Source organism: Vipera ursinii (assembly GCF_947247035.1).
Source record: "Vipera ursinii genome assembly, chromosome: 2".
In the NCBI taxonomy this organism is placed as follows: domain Eukaryota; kingdom Metazoa; phylum Chordata; class Lepidosauria; order Squamata; family Viperidae; genus Vipera; species Vipera ursinii.
This window is the reverse complement of record NC_139513.1, coordinates 266,012,635-266,031,358: the sequence shown is the minus strand read 5'-3', so window position 1 is coordinate 266,031,358 and position 18,724 is coordinate 266,012,635. Positions and strand designations below refer to the sequence as shown.

Below are 18,724 nucleotides of genomic sequence, written 5' to 3'. Positions count from 1 at the left end.
TTGTCCCATGTATAATTAGTTGCAACGGTTACAGTTGATTTTGTAGATTACATTGCTTCTTTCATCCTTCAGTATCTTCTCTTTGGTTCTGGATAATTCCTGGCGGATTGTGGCTGTGGGTTATGGACTATTGCTATTCCTAGGGGTTGGAGAATTCTGGCTGTCATTTCCAACTCTCCTTTTGTGTATAGGAAGGTTAGTTTTTGTGTGGTGGTTGGCTGGTGGTTGTTGTGGTTTGGGTGCTGTGTGTCAGAATACAATATTTTTAGATAGCTGTTACAGAGAAAGACATCAAGCAGCCATTTCTCTTCCACTTTTCTAAGTGTTGTGATGCTGCAGTGTGTCCTGGCCCTTCTGAAGAGGGTCTGGACCCAGCTTCTTTTGGGTGCAGTGGCGTGGTTGCTTGCAAAGCTGAGGATCTGGTCCGTGTGCATGGGTTTGTGGTAGATGCAGGTTTCCAGTTCTCCATTGCCTAGTCTCCTTATGTCAATGTTGAGGAATTGGAGTCTATTGTCTGTTTCCTCTTTGTGTGTAAATTTGATCTCAGGGAATATGTTATTGAGCAGGTTGTGTGTTTCTTCAATTTAGGAATGTTTGATGATGATGAAAGTGTCATCGATGTAGCATGTCCATAATTTTGATTGGAGGGTGGGTAGAGTTATGGATATGAGTCACTGAATGACTCCTTCTGCTATTAGGCCGGATAGGAGTGTACCTGCTTGTGGATTTTTTCCCATTGAACTTGAAGTATGTGTTGAGGCATAGATCCAGGAGTTTCATGATGGTGTCTGTGGACATCGAGTGTTCTGTAGCGGCATCATCTTTGTGGGTATGGTGCTTACTGAGTAGGTGGTGTAGGGTTTGTTTAGCCAGGCTAAGGTCAATCGAGGAGAAGAGAGCAGTGACATCGAAAGAGACCATAATTTCTTGTTGATCTTGGTATGTTTGATGCATTGGAGAAATTGTTCTAGGGAGTTTATTGAGTGGGTTGACCCACATGCTCGGAGAATGAACCTTCACTCTCATTCTACACCCAAGTACAGATATTCACTATTGCAGATGTTCTTTATGTTTGATAGCCATGGCCTGACTTGTTGATAGGCAAATCAATGCAATGACAAACAGTAGTGGTGATAGTAAGACTCCTTGAAAGATTTCTCTCTTGATAGCATGATATGATATGACATGATATATGATATATGATATGATATGATATGATATGATATGATATGATATAATATGATATGATATGATAGACATGATAGCAGTGTTCTAATATCTCAGGGGCTGCCACAAAGAAGAGGGAGGCAAGCTATTTTCCAAAGCACCTGAAGGCAGGACAAGAAGCAATGGATGGAAACTAATCAAGGAGAGAAGCAACCTAGAACTAAGGAGAAACTTCCTGACAGTTAGAACAATTAACCACTGGAACAACCTGCCTCCAGAAGCTGTCAATGCTCCAACACTGTAAGTTTTTAAGAAGAGACTGGACAGCCATTTGTCTGAAATGGTATAGGGTTTCCTGCCTGAGCAGGGGGTTGAACTAGATGACCTCCAAGGTCCCTTCCAACTTTATTATTAACCTCTCTTGGTCTATCACCATTGACCAACAAGTGTGTCTTCCATTCTTCCATTGACCTCTGCACAAAGTTTCTAATGTTCCTATTATTTTTAGGCACTTGGATTATCCAATCATGAGGCAGGGAGTTGAATGCCCTCTTTTAATCAATTTAAGCTATGTTCAAGTTGATCTTCCTTTCCTTACAGTTTTCCAAAATCATCTTGTCAATGGGGAGCTGCCTTTTGTCCTTTTGCTGTTTGGGAGGTTTCCTTTCTGCTTAGGTGGAAAGAGCTGGTTTTCAGCTAGATGCTATTGGACTGCATCAGCTACAACATCACTTAGCAATTTGAAAGTTTTTAGTAAGCATGTAATTGGCCTTGGTTGCCTGGTACTACTTCTTTTGTTAGATCTTTCATTATCAGGTAGGCTTTACCAGATGTTAATTAATCTTCAATTTCACCTCCTTGCAATATGTTGTTAAACCGCTTGGCAATGAGTGGGTACATTGTTTTGTCTCTGTCAGATGTTGACTGGTTCATTGCTGTCTCTCCATTGTTGGATTTATAGAAATATTTCTAATTTGACTGGCATTGGAGATTCTGCCTACAGTGTACAATCTGAGCTTCATAACTGCCGATCTTCTTAATTATTATTTGCTGCTTTATTATTTCCAGTGCTTCCTTAAACTTCCTTGTTAATAGGTGATATTTCTTAATCAGGTATTCTTTGGCTTTATTCTTTTTATTCAGGAGTGGTAAAGAAAACTGCTTCTTCATTTCCATCACTTCCACAGAATAGACCTAGCAATGGATCAATTGTAATGAAACACATGCTGCACATAACTTGAGCAAGTTGATAACATTTTACATGTCTCTACAATGCTTCCTGTAACATGCAGGGGAAAATTATGTATTGCTGTTTTCCTTAATTATGTTGCCAGGTACATTACATGTATATATCTCAGAGAAAAAGACAATGACAACCACTTATGTATTGTTGCTATGGAAACTACATGGATGAGTTCTTGAAATCACCAGCAGCCAAGTTCAGTTCAAAGGAGACTTTACCTTATTAGCAATTAGTCTATTAAAAGACTTAAAAAGTCTGTTCATTTGAATATTTCTTGTTTCTTTCCCATTAAATAATTCTAATAATAATTTTCTATACTTTGCTCAGTGTTTTTCCCCCTACACTAGGGTTCCACTGCACTAAATTAATCTTATGCGATTTAAATTTTGAAGCCTCCAGCTGATGATGTGACCACTACATTAAAGGTTATATCTCTATATTACCTAAAGCTCCTAGTCCAATTAGATGTTTAATTAGATGTAGAGGGAGTTAAATATGTAGGAACATCAAGAAGGGAATAATTGACCCTACCAATTAACCTCCAGAAGAGTGGATTTAATCACAAGCAAATTCCATCATGCAAAGCATTACATTAATTCCATCCAGTTATGAGTGTCATGGAAACATCTAAACCCCTAAAAATTATCCTACTTTGCATATCTAGTCTTTCAAGAAAAAGATCAGGAGAGAAAGAATGGCACAGAATGTCTCACTTGTCATTTTGAACTGCAATAGTGGTACAGAAGATGCCTCCCTAATGTTTACTGGAATCAGGGAAATAAAGCCATATTCCCCACCCAATCCATCATAAAGACTGCTTTTGGCTACACTTTTAGAAAGTACTTACAACCAACAGTGAAAACAAGTGGAGCCCAAATCCCTGAAAAATCTCAAATATTCCTACATACTCACAAAAGAAAACAAACAAACACAATCTAATAGATATGTAAATTATGGCTCCTACTACCTAGATTTTCCCAATATATCTCTGGAAATTGTGCCAGTGACTGCGAGCCTTACCTAAGAACTGTGATAGCTACAACCATCAGTTGTTAATAGGTGATTCACATCTAAAGAATAAGTGGAACTTAGTTACCCTACCCTATTCTACCCTTCATAGTAGAATACCCTTCATAGTAGTTACACCTGAAACCCTTATAAACAGAAGAACACTGGCACTGACATTCCCTAAACTCCGCTGAAGATGTTACCTAGCCTGGTAATGAAATGTTCAGAAATCACCCTACCCTATCCTATTCCCAAAGAACATCAAAAAATAACTACAGGAACACCCTTTGATAGCAAACACCCAAGAAAAATTGCACTAATTCCATCCAGCCAAATGCAACCTCAAACAACCTGGTCCTTCCCCCACCCATTCTGAGATCAGAGCAATGGAGATATCCCAGATCCCCAGAATACCGTCATTCCAATGTCAGCTCCCTCAGGACTCCTAAGTATTATGAATATATACAATTTTTTAATGGTGTGTATACTTCGCCCACCTTGTGGCATCACTTCCACCTCCCCACCTCCCTGAAGTGCCGTAATGTCTTATTCCCTCCCCCAGAAATGCTTCTGATTGGTTCATATCCACAGAGGGGAGTTCACTGAGAGCTGCTGACTATGATGCTATTGTTTCAGATCTAAAAATGCCTATGATTTGTGCTAAGTCTTAATTGACAGACTGAGCACATGGTATGCTAGTCTCTCCCTCAGAAGCACTTCTGATTGGTGCAAAATCATTATTGACTGATTGAGCACATGATGGACTAGTACCACCGTCAGAAATGACTCTGATTGGTCACTGGCCAGCAGGAACATAACATTACACAAACCAGCAAGTAATGAGACAAAATCATTACTAAAAAAAGTTAAGGGAACCAATGGATTTTTTTATTTTGTTTTGTTTCAACATTAGAAATTTGGGGTTTGTCCCCTACTTTTTCATCAGCTTAAAAAAAACTGCCTGCAACTGTATTTTATAATTTGTAAAAAAAACCTGAAGAAATGTCTATTTTGCAAAATATATTTAAGCATGCATTTTATCATAATTGTTCTGGTCCGCAGGAAAGGCAGGAAAGAAATTAAGAGTGGTGAATCTGATAAGGATCTCACACAAACTTTCAGTAAGTCAGCAAATATATCTGCAGCTAAAGAATGTATTATGAATAAAATTAACTACTCTACAAGGATGGGTCATTCAGAGCACTCACGTTTCTGACATAAACCTCCAGAGGGCAGTTACAGACATGTCAGAGCTGTGATGCTGCATGTGTGCATGCTGCGCAGGCATGTTTGTAACAGATATGATCAGGGCATGTTTGAACTTGTCCTAGGAGTGTCATTCTGAGCATGTGCTAATAACAATAGCGTCTGCAGGTGGTTGTAAATTTCAACAGTTTAAACTCTGGCTTGCATTTGACAATAGTATGGCAGCCTCAGATTCCAAAAAAGACCTTAATAAAGGGGATGCTATGCATTAAATCTCATGGAGCTGGTCAAGACCTCTTGACAGATTGTAATAAAATCTGTGGAGTTCCTGATAAAGAAATAGGATACTTCAGACTGATTTTGTCTGATTGCCACCTAATATATTGTAATGTTCATGATGTGGGATATTTGAAAGCAGAGGACATGCTTGGTAATACTTACCAGACAGCCTGTGAAATGATGAATAGTTCTTTACCACCCATCCAAGGAACAGGCATAAGTATGTAAATGGCTTTTACAGTATATAGTAAGCAGTAAAACAGGCTGGTGATGATAGCACATTTAATAGGTTAATTTTTATATTTTGCAGTTTCTGTTTTGGGATATAACAGTGACACCGATCTATCATTAATGAGATACAGTACATCTCAAGTGATGAAGAGTCCACAGATGCTTGTAGAAGTGGCCTGGGGTCTGCAGTGTGTTTTTGCAGTTTATCTACTGATAATGAGGATGAGGACAATGAGAGGCAAGTTTTTTCCAGTGTGAATTTGGTATATCTCAAGTGAAGACGATCTTACTAAACGGTGTGCATGTGATGAAGATAACCTTTATTGTCATTTTTTTACTATGGGGACAATGGCACATATTAAAAATGAAATTTAGTTGCTTGCTCTCAAAGTGTACACATACATATAAGTAAAATATAAATATTAATCACTGTCCATCTTGAATACATAACGGAAGGAGGAAGCTTTAGAGTTCACAAGGTTAATACTGTATGGAACAAAACTGTGACTGAATCTGGATGTTCTGCTTCGGATACCATGAAGCCTCCTCCCAGAAGGTAACAAAGAAAACAGGTTGTGAAGAAGATGTGTAGTGTCCCAGACAATCTTACGGACCCTGCTCAAGCAATGCTTATGTGCTATGTCCTAGATGGAATGGAGGGAACTGCCAATAATCTTTTCAGCCATTCTCACCACTCTCTGCACCGCCTTCCTGTCTGAAGCTGTGATGCTTCGAAACCAGACTATGATGCTGTATGACAGGATGCTCTCGATCATCCCCCTGTAGAAAGCGGTCAGGACAGGGGAAGGAAGCTGTACTTTTCTCATGTGACGCAGAAAATGCAGGCGCTGCTGTGCCCGCTTCACCAGTGTCTCGCTGTTGAGCGACCAAGCCAACCTACTTGTTAACTGCACACCCAGGAATTTGATGCTGGTAACCAGTGCTTTTTTTGTAAAAGAAAAAGGTGCCGGAACTCACACGTCATACAACCCGCCTTGCCTACCCTACAAGGTTCTATCCAAAAAAGGTGCTGGAACTCCGTTCTGAGCGTTCTATGAGAAAAAAAGCCCTGCTGGTAACCATCTCCACAGGTGAATCATTAATGCACAGAGAAGTGTGGCTGTGCCTGCCTTTTCTGAAATCGACAATGATTTCTTTGGTTTTCCCGGTATTTAAAACTAGGTTGTTTTCCTTACACCAGTTCACCACATGTGGCAGAAAGGAGTGTGTATTTGCACTTTATCTACTGATGATAATATGATGGTGATGACAATGATGAGGGATTTTTTTCCATTGTCAAATTTAGATCCTCTGAACTCTGAATTGCCAATAAAATGCATGTGCTAAAGAGAAAAGTGTGATTGTCAGTGGTGTTTTGACAGAATGAAGTATGAAAATATCCTATGGGAAATTTATTATACACTGATTGTATAATATCAGATAACTCCAATTTTCCCAGCTCCATTGTGAAGTTTTTTTAGCTGCAAGCTGAAAAGTACATATTTCACCCGCTTCAATTGCAACATCCCCAGGTAATAACTTGTGGACAGCACAGTGTGGTTTTTCTACTGAAGCATTTAAAGGCTTACCTTATGAAAATGTTTTAAAGCTGTACTCTGAGAAGAATGATACAAATGATCAAATGATAAAGCAGTTTGTAAAAAGTATCAAGTTGGGAAGGAGACTTGGAGCATGTAAACATTATCAACATATGCAAACATGTAGGGCTTTTCATAAAATAAAGACAAAAACTTAAACGCATTGCTTGTTTCACAGAATTTTTATTCATTTTATAATTTGAGCTAGTCACTAAACTTTAGGACACTTGTAGGATTTGACACTGGGGCCTCAATAAGTGCAGTCATAACAGAAACAGTGTCACTTACATCCTTAAGAGCCACAGACTCTGTCAGCTTTTCTACAATAATTGTTCTTTAACAGAGTTAGACACAGCAATATTGTTAGAACATTCATCACAGCCATGGCACTCATAAATTCATTCCAAATATTAGGGTTTGTTTCACAGTATGTGTTTAGCATTGCAAAGTCCCTTTCACCAACTCTAAAATATTAGTACCAGGAAGTGGGACCTCTTGTATAAAAATGTACCATGGTAATTCCAGACCATAATGTGCCAATGCTGTTTCATTTTGTTCAACAAAAGTTCAGCATTTTTCCTATAACAGGTGCTCACCCCATCTAGGATCTCCTGCATTACTGCATCCTGTGGAAGCCGTTGCGATGATAGTTCTGGTAAGGCTGGGGTGATCAAGAGTCTTCTGGTGGGTAAATGAGAGTCAAAGTACCCTTCTCAGATTCTGCTTTAGAAACCTCTGCCGCACTAAACTGTAGAGCTTAATCTTGATGTCCTCACTCAAATTAGACCTCTGAAGAATGAATCACATGTCATTATCCAAATAGCTTGTGCCAGTAGTCCGTACAGTAGAGACTCTGCCTTGTAGCTGCTCTATCTGATGACATGACACCAAATACATTTTCTTGATATGCTCATGTTTACCTGAGCAATAGAATTAGAATCAGAATCAGAATACAGCTGGAAGGGACCTTGGAGGTCTTCTAGTCCAGCCCCCTGCTCAAGCAGGAGTCCCTATGACATTATATCAATAGATTAGTGATCAGTGTTATCGCAGTTCCTAGTAATGGCCCAATACAGCCTTCTGACTGATGAATTATCTGCTTTGAATCACCACAGATGTAATTAGTTGGTGCTCTGCCCAAATTTACCCTGGTTTAAAGAGTTTAGCGATCTGCATTTTAGCAGGGTTGACTTCAATATGCTCACACTATAAGCATACACTTTCCTCCTTTACATAATCACAAATATACTGTTCTTTATCCTGTTCAGTTTGGCACTAATCAGGGTAAAGCACTGGCCTCCTGCTTTTTGTCTGAGATGCATGTTAATATAACCAGAAAATAACATTTGTCTTTCTTTCAAGCTCTTGTAGATTTCTGTAATTCCGTAACCTTCCGCTCAAGCAGCATTCAATAAATAGTGCACTATGTTCCAGATAGGGTTCTTTCTTCATCATTGTGTTTACACAGTGATCTGCTACTTTTCTGTGCAGATTGCACACAGACTAAACAATAATTTTTCCCCTGATTAATGGGGTGGAACTGGAAAGCAGAGGTTCCTCCATTGGTACACTTTAATTTTAGCAAGGCCAAAATATTGTTTTATATCCCCAAAGTTTTGATAAATGATTGGTGGGTAACCAATAAGACCAATATACCTTGTTCTTATTCACAAAGGGATATAAACTGGTGAAATTTGTTCCCCAGGCTTTGGTTCATAGTAGAGGCATGTAGCTTTTGTTCTACCACCACCACGGAAAAAAAACCCCATCTTGTTGGGAATTTATTCTCTATTGGAAAATGCTTCAAAGTGGCATCACTCTTCACCATGGCATTCAATTTGTATTTCCAGATGCTGTGTATTACATAGCCCAAACTCCTATGGTGCTCTTCTTTCATTCTATTACATGCATTCAGAGCCCTATAGCTTGAATTAAGTAAGCTGTTGTAGTCATTGGTACATTAACATACAGGACAACCATGAAAAAAATCAACATTTAAATTCAAAGGCTGTGGGGATTACATTTATGATAGAAAATGCATCCAAAAGTAAACGCCTACCTGCTTTTCACTTCCTTGCAGAGTATGCTAAATATTGAGTTTCTCCATGTGTGCTAATATATCAATCAGGGTATAATGAGAACAGGATAGCTTTCCAGGGTCTTCTGGTAATTGTCCAAAGGGGCTAGTGCGGGGGTCTTCAAAACCTGGCCCTTTTATGACTTGTGGACTTCAACTCCCAGAATTCTTCAACTAGGCACACTGGCTGAAGAATGCTGGGAGTTTAAGTCCACAAGTCATAAAAGGGCCAAGTTTGAAGACCCCCCTGGGCTAATGCAATGGTGTTCTTCTTCAAAAGCATGGATTGGTACTGAGTCATGCAAATAGAGGCTGATTTTAACATACTGGAAGGGGTCAATGCATCAAATCTCAGATTCTTCAATAATGTCTCCAACTAACCCAGTGAAAATATCACACTCTGTCATTTTCAACACTTGTTCCCTAAACCAGTCACAGGCCTCTCTCAATATCTTAACATCTTGTCTGCAAAAGTAAGCAAGGCCTTTTTTGAGCTTAAACATGCTACCTCTATTAGCAGCACACCATTTCTTAAATTCTTCTCTCTCACTGGGCATCATGGTTTCAGGACTGCAATACTTGGCATCAGGCAACGGCCCCTCATAATCTTGATTCTCTGCTATATTGAACAAATTAGGAAACTCATAGCTTTGGGTAGTTTACTTAATTTAAGGGGCAAAAAGGAGAGGCTATCAATAAATCAAATCTTAAATGATGGCAGGTTGTACATAACAGTTTAGCAGCCTGAGTTAAAAGTGGAATCTGAACCTTTTCATGGATCAGCTGCCTAAGGATTAGATATCCATCACAACCCTTGGCATTGTGCGTGATAAACGTACATTCTCTAAACTTAGGTTGTACAAATATTTTCACAAATTTCTTCAGACAATTATTACTGTAACATCCCCACTTCAGAACAACCTCATACTCCAGCATATCCATAGCATAAACATTTCAGAATGTGCACTCCTATTTCTTGACAACATTCAGAATCATAAATGATATATCTTGTGCCTAATTTGGGGTAAAATATTATTTTCAAAAAACATAAATGTCCTTCCAGGCTATCTAATTTCTCCTTGCACTGCCCACCCTTGATTTTCTTACATTCTTTGTGTGGAGTAACCTTAGTTTTCTACATGCGTGTGAGTTAAATACTATACCTTCTAACTCATTGTCCTTTGTCCTCGTGATGGGGAAGGCCTGTGTTCCCTTCCCAATGGTATATATTGATACCATTATGGAAAAATTGGCAAACAGTTCACCTTCCTCACATTCTGAAGGAAAAATGGAAACAGATTCACCATTTGGTGTCTGACAGAACTGACAATGATAGTGATTGATGATCATATTATACTTGCTCTCATTAATATTATATAACTTAGTTCTTTTCCTAACTCTGTGACCCCACATTTCTGCTCAGGAATCAATTTTACATCAAGCAAATTGTCATCAGATTCTGCCTTGGCACCCCTTTTATTATACTCTTCATTGGAGTCTGAGACTGCCATATTATTATCAAATGCAGGCCAGGGTTTAAACTGTTGAAGTTCATATCCACCTGCAGACACTACTGTTAACAGCACATGCTCAGAAAGACAACCCCAGAACAAGTTCAAACATGCCCTAAGCATGCTTATCACAAACATTTCTGCGCAGAATGCATGCTTGCACAGACAGCATCATGGCTTTGTCCTGTCTGTACCTGCCTTCTGGAGGTTCATTTCAGAAACATGAATGGTCCGAATGGCCCACCCCTGTAGATTAGTTACATAGCCTTTTTATTTTATGTTTGCCCCCTCCAATAGAACAAGTGCCACAGATAGTCTTTTGTTCCATGGACACTATAGAAACCTGCTACTACCCCATACCAGCCATAAAGATGCCAACAGCCCCTGTCCAGCACTAGCAGAGTCACATTCTGGAGAACCACAAAGCCCCCCAGATATCCGTGTATTTCTAGCCAATGATCTGGAAGCCACTACTGCCAGCAGCATATGAAAAGTCTCTAGGTGAAACAGCTAAATGCCAGGGATATAATGTTAGTCCCTGAGACCAGAATTTAATCAAGACTTCCTATGAAAGAGGAGTTACATCTCAAGTGTCCTTCTAAAGAGCCGTCCACAACTATTACACATTCACACAGCGCACCAAAGGTGCATTCATATCAAAGAGGAAAAGGAATGGAAAATTGCATTGCAAACGTCTCCCTAGAGCAGCATTTCTCAAAGTGTAGTCCACAAACTCAAACAGATAATAAATTTTAATATTTCACAATTTTAATTTCTAATACAGTACATACTGGAACATATAATCCACCAAAGTTCTTTGGGATCTTCAATTATTTTTAAGAATGTAAAGGAGTCCTGAGACTCCTGTTTGAGAATCACTAGAGAATGGGTTGCACAATTGGACTATGAGGATATGGGCAAGGCCTTGCTTCAGGAGCCATTAGATGAGGGCTCACCCACTTGGAAGTCAGCTGCTTATGAAAGCAGTTGAAAGTAATCCAGTCCCAATCTATGGCATATACACACGTGCTTTGTTCAAGATGTGGCAGTGGAGCTGCATTTCAGAGAAAAAGAGGGATCTAGGAGAGGAGACAAAAGAGTCTGGGAAAATAAAATGTGGTGCTGTCCATAATCATAGACCATGTTTCTACAAAGTATGTTTCTGCTGAAGAAAACAAGAAGAGGAGACAAGGGATATTGGTTTAACTGCAGTCCATGAAGGTGTCTTTTTTGATCCCTGAAAAAGCTGATGATATTATCTAAAAAATAATTAGATACTCATGCAAATATGTCCATAGTTATTGCGAAGAAAGTTCATAGGATCTGTGAAGTCAAGGATCTAGAGGCAACTATCAAACACAAGAACTTGGATCTGGAGAGCAAGGAGATATAAGAATGTAGAAGGACTGCATGCTGTTCACAAGTTAGTCCACATGCCACCCTTTTCATGCCATATTCAACTGATCATCTCTTCCAGTGTTGGAAATCCCTATCTTTCACCTCATACCTTCCATTGTTTGTTGGCAGTAAAGAGATTAAATTTTTGACATATTCATGCATAAACAAGCAGAAGATTGCATGTGATTCAATGTATGGCATAGCCATCTACAAATCATGCTTGGGGAGCCACCAATGATAGTTGTTTGCTTGTGGACATTAATATGAATCATTACCTGTTTTTTTCCACAAAATTGCACAATGACCCACAAGGTGAAAAATTAGTTGGCTCAGACTATTATGATCAGTCCAGATTACTTATAACTAATTTGTACTCAGCAGCCATCATGAATTTTAAGTTCAAACTGTATACTGACATTCCTGCTTTAGATATAAATCTATTTCATTTCCTCAATTTTCCTGCCCCTCCAAACTGGTAAAATAGAAAGAAAAGGGCCAATGCATTTCAAACACATAAAAGGTTTCTGAGGTTGTTTGAGAAAGAAGCAGATGATATTAATATTCTGGAAATTTTCAGAATTTCAGGGATTTAACTCTTACTAAAAAAAACCTCTGATGGAGCATAAAAATTCTTGATCATATAGAAGCCTATAGACTAAAATAGACTCTGGGTAAGTGCCAATTCTGCCAGACATCTGAGGTGTGCGTGTGACTGCAAATTACCACTGATCCCAAGACAGAAGTTTCAACATCTTGGCCAATGTTTGTTACCTTAAAAGACTTGGATCTAACTACATTCAGAAGTAATAAATATCAGTGGTCAACTGACATTATGAACAAGTTGAAGTTAAAAATGATATTTCTGTCTGAAAACAATTTTAAATAGACAAATCCTGTATAAAAAACCTGCAAACCTATTCAAGCTATCTCTGAATCCTAATATAGTGTACATTTCAGATATTTCTCCCCCAAGTCTACAGATTTACACTTGCAGCACTTATTTTTATTCAACCTGATATGTCTAAATTATTTCCTAAATTAAAATCTGCTACATCAAGTTCATTATGCAAAATTGTTTCAATTTTGCATTAATTTCATAACAGGGTGAGAGTTGTGACTAACCTTCTCTGGGTTAAGACCATGATTACTTGACTCAAAATATATACCAAATAAATCTAATGTGTCACTATAATATATATGTATATCTAAAGTTTATTATTTTGCACGCCATAGTTTTGCCCAAATCAAATTTGCAGTTGTTTGGGCTTAGTTGAATTTCTCACAAATTTTAATGCCACAAGGGAAAACTGCAGTTCTTTGTAGTGTTTCTCTTTAGAAAAGAAGCCAGTCTAGAAAACATTGTCTGTCACACTATGTTTATTCCAAATTATTCATATCCAAGCATGGATTGGAGTGTATTAAGTAGATTATCAAAGGCAATATTCCTGACATATATATAAATACAAGACAAGGCATGTCCCATTTGTCATTCTCTTGAGGTATCTGTGAAACTGGCTTTAAAAGGCAAAAAATATTTTAATGACCATTTCTACATAGTACAAACTAAGGAGATGATAGATGGAAGCAACCTCCGTCATGCTGATCAAAGGACTCTCAAGTGCTGCTTCTACTACAGAGAGCCAGCACTTAGTTCTAAGGCAAGAAACATAATCTGAAAACAAATTTTATGCTTTGAGAATCATGTGGAGCGTTCTGTGGACTAATGATCTCAGCTGTCCATTATGGTTTTGGTTTAGATGTTATTTAAAAGAAAAAAAAGAGCTGCGTGCACCTGGATTAATGTTATGCCTAATGGAAAAAGGCTCTCTGGAATAGGAGAGACTAAGTGAAGAAAAGAGGCAATAAATAATGCACAAGGGAATTCCACGAAGGTGCAGGTGATTAGCTTAGCAGCCTTTTCCTGACTTGCACAAGCCTTCCTTTTTTTTCCTCTCTTTCAATAGGCTACAATTAAAATGCTATAAATATATTAGCAGTAGGGAGGGCGTGATATAGTTACATTGACATTCACCTCAGTTTCCTTCTGCACTGAACAGTTATTTTAGAAAGCTTGCCATAGCAGAGGCTGGAGTAAGGACTGTAAGGCTCTTTGCAGGGAAGCCTTAGTTGGTTGGCTCAGTACTTATTTTTGAAACAGAGAGGTGCCAAAGCAACCTACCAGCCATGACATCCACTTGGAAATGGAGGCAGACAGGAATGAGTAGTATCATATTTTGAGACCATTGGTATATAGTATTTTCCTTTGCATCTTGTCCCACAGCCAGTGAGATAAATCCAACCACATAGGGGTCTGCCTATATGGGACTGATGAATTGCTACAGGAGTTTTCCCATTTTTCCCCTCTTCCTTTTTCTAAGGGTGTTTCATTCTGATGAATGAAAGTTCAGAAACCTTGCTAAAGGCTTGGAAGGGTATTTACTGTATCTTGTTCCAAAGATACCATGATAGCGATTTTAAGTTTCTACCTCTCTGTTTCCAACTCCTTGATTTATGACAACTGGAACCAAAACCTTGGTTGTTGAGTGAAACACCCACATGATTGTTTCATTCAACAAATACAATCCTGGCTCTCCTAGTTGTAGCTCTTAAGCAACTGCATGGGCCATTAAGCAGACAGTACAAAGGAGGCAGGCAGCTGCCTTTCATGCATGGAAGGGAACTCTTGCACTGGGGTGGAGAAACAAACCGGGTTGTCAGGATCCAAGCTTTGTTTTCAGGATCCAAGCAGCCCTTCAGAGGAGTTCTTTTCTCCACCATGCATGGAGAGAAACTCCTTCAAGGGGCTGCAGAAATCTTTGGGATCTGATCTGCATTTCTGCAGCCCTTCTGAAAAGTTTCTCTTCCCTCTGTGCATTGGGCTGGAGAAACAAAGCATGGATGCGATTCGGGAGATCTCTTGTTTTTTTTTCTTCAGCTTGTTGCACAAGCACCTCTCTCTCCACCTCTCCCCTCCATGTGCAGAAGGCAACTCCTGAACTGGGCTGGAGAAGCTAAGTGGGAATCACAAAGATTCTTGCTTCATTTCTGTATCCCAATGAAAGATTCCTGCCCCACCCTCATATTTTGAGGGAAGGGGAAATCCTTCTGCAGACAGCAGCAGCTTGCAACTTTCCCTGCCAACTTCCCCACTGACTTTCTGGGAAGGCCAACAGAGAAAATTGCAAATGGAAGTCATGTGATGCTAGCACGCTTGGCAACCAGTTGTAAGAGTGAACAGGTTGCCAAACCTCCAGATCACAATCATGTGACTCTGTGTGTGAGAGTGAGAGTGAGTGTGTGTGTGTGTGAGAGAGAGAGATTTTATGATGGCTAGAAGTGCTTTACACATGATTAAGCACCCTTTCCGAGCCATTCTAGCTTTGAATGGTCATCAATGGACAGCTCTTGTTGAGGACTACTGGCAGAAGAAAAAATATATAGCTCAGGGTCAACTAGTGGGCAAACAAGTATTATATAAATGCAGGGAACTAATCCCACACTAACTTGCACAGATGAAGTTCCCTAGCTGGGTCACGACAAAGTCTGCAAGCAAGCAACACAACTCATAGCCCCAAGGACACCATTGTTAATCTTCAACCGGGCACTGGAGAGTGGAAGAAAGAGGGAAAACAAGTAGAGGCAACTCTGTGTATGGACAGTGGCATTCCTGACACCCTCTCTCTTTGGGTACGTGCATCCAGTTACAGAGCAGGAGCGCCTAACCTACCCCGCGCTCCAAGCGGAGCTCTTCCTGGCCCTCAAATTCAACCCACTCCCGGCTTCTTTTAAGTCAGCGTTTCCCAACCTTAGGAACTTGAAGATGCGTGGACTTCAACTCCCAGAATTCCCCAGCCAGCATAGCTGGCTGGGGAATTCTGGGAGTTGAAGTCCACGCATCTTCAAGTTCCTAAGGTTGGGAAACGCTGTTTTAAGTCAACAGGTAGCAGCTGCGCCGCCCCTGCCCCGGTCTGTCTCCTTTAGACCGCATCCTTCCTTCGTCCCCTCGGAGCCTTGGCCACCATTCCGCGCCCCACAGCTCGTCAGTCATCACCGCCGGCCCCGGGACCGCCTCCAGAGGCAGCGGCTGCAGCAGCGGACCCGAAGCGAGCGGCTTTCCGCCGGCTGCGGCAGGCGCCTTTTGGTCAATGAACCTCCTTCTCCAGCCTCATCCTCTTTTTTCCCCGCGGGTGCTGCTCGCCTTCCCCGTCCCACCTGCAGCCCGGTTACCGCCGGGCATTTAGTCGCGCCAGGTCTGGCTCCGGGCGGAGCAGAGGGGGAGGAGGAGGAGGAGGAGGAGGAGGAGGAGGAGGAGGAGGAGGAGGAGGGAGAGCCTGGCCGGATGCCGCGCTGCGCGTAAGACCAGAGCAAGAGGGAAGGTCACGGCCTCGCCAGCCAGTTACGCGCTGGACACGGGGCCCCTCGCCGCTTCAGGTTAGCGCATCTACCCCAGCGTTTTCCAACCTTAGGAACTTGAAGATGCGTGGACTTCAACTCCCAGAATTCCCCAGCCAGCTATGCTGGCTGGGGAATTCTGGGAGTTGAAGTCCACGCATCTTCAAGTTCCTAAGGTTGGAAAACGCTGATCTACCCGGCTGGTGTCTGGCAGCGACGCCGCCCTTGGCAAGAGGCGCCTCTGTTCCTTGGCGGGCGCTCCGGTTCCCTACGGGGACGAGGCGAGAGGCGAAGCCGGGCCCATCCCCCTGGCTTGGCTCGCAGGCGAGTCGCCGAGTCTGCTGGCGTTGAGCGGAACTCGGGAGAGGGCTGCGTCTGGACGGGGAGGGCTGCGAGAAGCGGGGAGCCGGAGGTTTCTAAGGCGGTCCCCGGGGGCTGCGGAGGGGGTACCTGGGATAAGCGCTGCCAAAGCGATCCCAGGTAACCACCTTGGCGCCGCCACAGCTCGACCGTTTCGGGCTTCGCAGCCGGGAATTTCTACGCTCAAGAGGACGGGAGATTTTTTTTTTTAAAAAAAAAAAAAAAACCCAAAAGGTGGACGCGGGGACTTATTCGCTTCGGCTTTCAATGGTGTATAATTTGGGGAGAGAAAAGGCTTTGAAAGGAAAAGGCTGCCGCCTGCCTATCCTCCGGGAGGCAAATTTCACGGAATCCGATAGGGTTACTCTCAAGTCAGCCGAGGGACGGCTGCAGATCCGAGAAGAAAGAGGCGCCTGCGGTTCCTCCTCTCGCAAGGCAGCTCCGCAGATCAACTGCCACCTGGGTGGTGGAGGAGGGGAGGGGGCAAAACTGAACCGATTCGTATAACTTTGCGCCGCCCTCCTTGTCTCCCCCTCTTAACTCTCCAAGGGATCGGCTGTCATTTTTACTGCTAGAAGTCCAGACAAAACTTTTTTTAAAAAAGTCCTTCCCCCCCGTCTCTCTCTCTCACACACACAATCCTACGTCGTACAAAAGAACATATCTCCCCCCCTTCAAGAGAAGTAGAAAGAACAAAAGCCTGCCTCCCTCCCCTCCTCCTCCCCTCCTCCTCTCCCCCAATCGGAGGGAAGAGTCTGGAGCTGTTCTAATGGAGCTGATCCTAAAGTTAACATTCAGCAGCCCATTTCCAGACAGCAGCGCTAAATCTATTTGGATAAAACGCGTGTAGCCCAGACACTTGGCGCGAGGCCCGTAGGAGTTGCAGAAGCAGCCCAGCTGAAAACAAGCGTCTGGGACTGACTCTCTCCGCGCTCACAGAAGTGAAAGGAACCAGCCAATACAAGGAGTCTTGACGCAGAAATTCGTCCTCCATCCCTACCTTCGCTCTCCGGCCACGCACCTTCGCCGCCACCTTTTCCCCCCGCAATCGCTTTGAGCAGCCCCACCGCGATTCCAGAAGCTCTAGCAAAGCTCTCCGGATCGCCGAATAAATCAAAGCTCCGCTCTTCCACCTCTCCCGTTAGTCCCTGAAGGAGCTGAAGGTCCCTCTTCCCTTCAGTGGATCACCAAGGCTCGAACGATCCCATCAACGCCAACCTCGCGTCCATGCACAAAAACGCGCACTTGTCTTCCCCATTGCTATAGACACTGGGCGGCCCAATGCCAAGTAACGGGTTTAGATTAGAAGCAAAGCATCGCAGACACCCAGTTTCCTATTCGTGGCCAGATGTTTTGCAGGGTTCTCAGCGAAGCGTTTCCGCTCCTTTAGGCGCACACTTGTTAAACCCAGCTGCTTTGCCGCAGAGAGTCTTTGCGCCCCTCGTCTCCCCCCCCCCCCGCCCACATTAATCCTCACCGCTCAGAGATCTCTCCGAAACCATTGCAAATCCAGATCGCCCAGTGTATTTACCAATCACCCCCCACTCCGTATCTGTGCGGGAGACAAGAAAATCATAAGGCAAAAAAGCCCGTCAAAGCTTTCCTTACCGTTCTCATCTTCAATTTCTTTGCTACAAAGTGACTTTCAGACAATGGCAAATGGACTGGACGGGTCCCGTGTTCCTCTCTGATTTCCCCCTCTTGGCAAAAGCCAGCCAGAGGTAAATTCTAGAGCAGAATAAAATCCTCTAGCTTTTCCTAAACTGAGACAAACTGGACAGACTAAGCAGGAAAGAGGGATGCCATCGGCTTATCCAGCCTGTCTTAAGCACCCTGCCTTTTTTTTTGTCTTTTTACAACCGAGAGAGAGAGAGAGAGAGAGAGAGGTGGGAGAGAAGGGAACAGGGGAGAGAGAAGAAACGGGGAGAGCGGGGAGAAGAGACTTAATCTGGAGTTAGGGTTTGCTTCTTGGCCACCCTTTCGAGGCAGAAATATGATGTGAATACCATTCAAAAGAAGGAGAGAGGGAAGGAAGGAGGGGAAGAGGGAGCAGGAAAGGCTGGAGAGAAAGTTTTTGTTGAAGTAGCTCGAGATCCCTTCTCACTACCGGCCTTTAGCCAAGTTTAGAGCTGCAGCAGAAGCGGACTATTTTGGCCTGGGAGGGCACGCTGACGTCAGTTTGCAATGTGCCGCTGGCACTCCTGCGCATGTCGGGCCATTACGTGGAGGAGGAGGGGAAGGCAGAGGTACAATT

The 18,724-nt window shown here is 42.3% G+C and overlaps 1 protein-coding gene across 1 annotated transcript in view; it reads right to left on the bottom strand.

Annotated features, from left to right (window-relative positions):
* The window catches only part of ADAMTS6 (ADAM metallopeptidase with thrombospondin type 1 motif 6), a 151,235-nt gene extending 132,922 nt beyond the window's left edge, over positions 1-18,313 (bottom strand). The window contains exon 1 of the mRNA XM_083356960.1: positions 18,079-18,313. The gene's annotated coding sequence lies outside the window, so the exon portion shown is untranslated. The remainder of the gene's footprint in view (positions 1-18,078) is intronic.
* Between the last annotated feature and the right edge of the window lie 411 nt (positions 18,314-18,724).